The sequence below is a fragment of the Suricata suricatta genome, chromosome 10 (genome assembly GCF_006229205.1).
Source record: "Suricata suricatta isolate VVHF042 chromosome 10, meerkat_22Aug2017_6uvM2_HiC, whole genome shotgun sequence".
NCBI lineage: Eukaryota > Metazoa > Chordata > Mammalia > Carnivora > Herpestidae > Suricata > Suricata suricatta.
This window is the reverse complement of record NC_043709.1, coordinates 115,127,561-115,132,519: the sequence shown is the minus strand read 5'-3', so window position 1 is coordinate 115,132,519 and position 4,959 is coordinate 115,127,561.

Sequence of the window (4,959 nt, the reverse complement as noted above, 5' to 3'; positions counted from 1 at the left end):
TGTGTTAAATATTTGGAATAAATAAAAATTTAATTTTAACATGCCAGTGGTTCCTCTGAAATAATTTTTTAAATCAGCATTTATTGAGCACTATATATAGACTGTATTATTTATGGAATGTACAGTTTTGAAGCAAATAAATCCCTGCCCCCATGGAAATTATCACATAGCCTAATGGGAGAAATTATAAACTAATATTCACATAAATAATTATATAACTAGAAATTTGGTCATCCTGGGGTGCCTGGGTGGCTCCATCGGTTAAGTGTCCAACTTTGGCTCAGGTCATGATCATGATCTTGTGGTTTGTAAGTTCAAGTCCCACATCAGGCTCTGTGCTGGAGAGCCTGGAGCCTGCTTCGGATTCTGTGTCTCCCTTTCTCCCTGCCCCTCCCTTATTCACACTCTGTCTCTGTCTCTCAAAAATGAACATTAAAATTTTTTTTTGATTTTGACAGTCCTCTGAAATAGAAGGATTTGGTGCTATAAGAAAGAACAATACAAAGGACAAGATTATTAAATCACAGAAAACCTGAGAGAATGATGTTTTTTCTGGAAGAAGGTAGAATTTAACCAAGACAGGGGAAAGGGGTTCAAGTTGTAGCCTTGCGCAGAACAGAAGCTTGGTACAGTTCTCATTGTAAGGCCACAGTGGCTGGAAATGAACAAAGAGGTAGAAGAGATGAGCAGGGACCAGATGACACAGGATTTTCATTAATTCAGCAAAAGTACATCAAATGCACACTACATGCCTTGTCCTGTCCCAGCACTAGAAGCATAGCAGTAAATAAACAGAGATTTTTCAGCTATCTTATGGGGTATGTACTGATTATGAGTCCAAAAGGAATATGCAGAAGGATTGAAATAGAGAAGTCATATAATCTGATGTAGATATTTAGAAGACCACTTTGGGGAAGCAGAAAACAGATGCATCAGACTGCTTTGGCATAGTAGTACCTGGGTGATAAGCTTTGTTAGGCCACTTTGCTCTATGGATACCAAAGGTTAGCAATACCCCTATTTATTTTACTGGCATTATCAAAATGGTAGCCATTCCATTCCACAGTAGTGGTGTGTCCATTCTGAAAAAGTCTTCATAGGAAGCCCAAAGCTGAGACAGTGGCATTTAATCTGATTGTATTGACCACTAATTTTTTTTTACTGTTTATTTATTTTTTTAGTGAGAGAGCATGAGCCAGGAAGGTGCAGAGTTGGGGGGACAGAGGATCGCAAAGGATCTCTGCGCTGACAGCAGAGAGCCCGATGCGGGGCTGGAACCCACAAATCATGAAATCATGCCCTGAGCCAAAGTAGGATGTTCAACTACCTGAGCCACCCAGATGCCCCTTGACCACTGACTTTTAAATAACCTAATAAACTTTATTTTACTCTGAAGAGCAATTAGCACAAATTAAGTTTCCCATTTCCCCATCATTTGGCAAACTGTCATAAACTCAGGGCTATATTATAACACCGGAACAAGACTAGGCACCAAATCAATCAATTAATGATAAATCTTGTATAACTTTTATTTTGCCATTTTACTCTCCAAAGGGCAGTAACACAGTCCTCCTAGCTGCTCACCAGTTTTTTTTTTCTTGTTGATTTCTGACTGCAGGAGAACAGAGATCACCAACTTTATAAAGTAGAGATCATATGTATGTATCATAAAAGAGTTCTAACCACATTGACATTTTTCACATTTTCTCAAGAAATGCTTCCTTGCATATAGTTAGCATCTTAGGCCATTTTATATGGAGATGAGTGTGGAGATAACACTTCTCTACTCAGACAACTTAATTTGATCAAAGCTTTGGGAAATAAAATACTACCATTATATGTACATCACCCCCCACCCCCTTAATAAAAAAAGACCACAGCATGAAAACAGATGTCAGAGAACCTTGGAGGACTCGCTCAGGCAAGGTTTTTGGAAACCATCTTGTCCAAGCCCTGCATTTGACAGGAGGGAAAAACTGAAACTCGCACAGGTCTGTTGACCCCAGAAATTCACGTCTTCTTGAAAGCAAATTAGCTACCAAATCAGGACAAGAATCTGAATATCCAGGCATAATTCAGGGATCAGGAAATAAAATACTAGAAGAGAAGATGAGACACAAGCTGATAGAAGGCGTGCTCATGTGGTGGGTCCACAAAACTTGCATAGTTACCATATAAAAGTGTACCTCATTCCTCTCTTCCAATGAGTGACAATGACAGAGTGATTTAGGACTCTGATGTTTGAGCAATGATTAGAGTCACCAAAGGTAAATCATCAGTAGCCTAAGAACATGACATAACAGTCATTCTGTCGTCCTGCAAAACTCAGTGTCACCACCACACACGGAGGCAGACTCCCCAGGTCCAAACGCAGCTGGCTCAAGGGCCATGTGGCAAAAGCCCCCATATCTGGAATGTGATGTAACAAGGTATTTATTTGGATAATCGCAGAGATCTGTTTGGGGATGGGCAGGAACAACCCCCAAAAGCCAAAACAAACCCCTTCATTAGTTATCTGAGGAAAATAGACCAAAGTCTTCCAAAGATGAGCCTGGCTGGTTGGGAAAACTAAGAGAAAGATCAAGGACAAACAAGGACTAGTGAAATGAAGCTGGTAGTTTCATACACATGGTGAAGACTCCCTAAAGCAGAGAACTGTATTTGAGTAAAACTAATCCACCTTAACAGAGACACACACTGTCAGTGGATCCCTCTAGACTAACCGGTTCATGTCAGGACTTGATTTCCTTCCTGAAGTAACAAAGAAGTGGAAGACAAAGGGACCCATCTCCCATTTTACCAGGTACCTGATAGTGCCTGGATCTTTGTGTGTTTGCAGAAATTTGATCCCAGCATAATATGGTGGTGCTAAATGATAGGTTTGCAAATCTCAGCTCATTGCTCTTTTTCAGTGTTACAGAATGGCCTAACCATTCTGTGAAATGCACAGAAGCATTATAATTGTAGTTCCCCTGCTCTCTCTTCCAGCCCTGGGCACCCTCCTTCTCCTCCAAGAGAAGGTTACCAGCCCTAAGCAGCTCTTCCTAACTAAGGGGGAGCCTGAGTAAATGAAAAGTAAGGAATGACCAGAATGAATAAGCATCTAGAAAGATGTTCGAGTGGAAACTGTTGAGTAGGCTGGTTTGTGGGCATCAGAAGCCTAGCACTACTAGAATAACGTTGAGGAGAGAGACAAGGGTGGCAGAGAAATGGTCGTGAAAAATCTGCATGTTAATAAAATTATTTAGGTAATTAACACCTAGAATCATGGGGGTTTTCATTCAGTATTATTTGAAGTAACAGTAAATACTAATGAAGTCTCCATCACACCTCCGTTCTGGACATGCAAATTAGGTTAACTTATTTTTGGTTTCCAGCCACACCAACCTCAATCCTCCTGTTAAGGGATGCAAAGCACTTTACAAGTGCAGTGTTAATCCTCCTCTGGGAATATATAGCAACGCAGAGGATTTCCAGAAAGTTTAAAATGGTAGAAGTTTTTAGAATGATGTTGTCTGCCATAATTTTATGCCTAGATCTGCGTGTGGCACAAGTGGTTGTTAAGCATCAATAAAGGCTAGAGCTAAATTCCAGGACTTAAAAAGGTGCCTATGGGGTGGGATCTGAAGCAGAGAGAGTCACAAAAGGGTTCTGCACTCCATTGAGGGGGTTTATATTACGGAAGAGTCTGTTATAGATGTGAATCTATTGCTGTATTTCAAAGGCTGTGTTTCTTGAAACATTTTAATGTCCTCCCTCAGTTGGAATCATCTGTGTCCAAAATAACAAATGGTCCCATACTTTTTCCCCTCTGTACCTCAGGAGGCTTGCTTTTTTTTTGATGTAGATGGAAATTGGTGTGGAAATCATGAGGGAGGTCCAGAGAAGACTAAAATCAGCCATTCAAAGCTGCCAACAAACCCTGGACCCCCCTCTAAATTGCTATTTCCATGTCACAGAATTTTTTTTTCATTTTAAAACACTCTGAGATATTTTCATGGTGCTGTGGCTAACCATTTTTAGTCAGTTAAAAAAAAATGCCTTTATCACCTCCCACCAGGAAACTCATGGAACACACTGTTGGAGATGCTAAAACTTTTTTTTTCATTTCTTCTTACAAAATATTAATGGTAAGCATTAAAAAAGGCAAAGTATTTAATTTGGTTTTCAGAAGCTTAGTTTGAAATTAAAAATTGTACCTATAAGTATGAATAGGGCGTCTGTGAGTAATTACAATCAGCAAACCTGATCGTTTTAATTGAGTAACCGGGCAAGCACCCAGCCCTTAATTTCACCAAGCGCTGCAGAGAATGTGCTAGTAGAAGCGCCTCTGGGTTGGATGGCTGGTGGAAAAGAAAGGGGAAGGAAGAGAGAGGTAGACAGGGGCTGGGCTAGGAGAAACAGCTGAGACCAGATTGCTTCTCAGCTTGGCGTAATGAAGAAGCCTGCCGTCCTGCTGAGGAGCAGGACAGAGAATCCCTCTTAGGTTCCCACTCAGCTTCTCTCTCTTTCCAGAAATGAAACCCAGGGCTCTCTTCTATTCATCCTCCCTCCAGGCCAATGACAGACTGCCATGGCCCCAGATGAAAAAAGGACAGACCATGCAGATGGTCTTTGTGTTTCCCTCAAGCAGCTGAAAACACTAACTCAACTTTTAATAGCTTACAAATTCCTCCTGCACCCAGGAGAATGTATAAGTTGGTAAAAAGTATTATGCTTTGTTTTACTCTGTGGTTGACATCAACCGTGGCTGAATTCCAGGGAGTCTCTTAGAGGAGAAAGGATGGCAACAAATAAGAACGCGCTCACAAACTCTTGGCCGTTGAGTTTCTCCCTCATGCTGGGAAGTAATGCAAATGAATAAAGCACAAGTTTCTTTTTCTTTTCTTTTTTTTTTTTTATAAGTTTATTTATTTATTTTGAGAGAGAGAGAGAGAGAGAATCCAAAGTAGGTTCTGC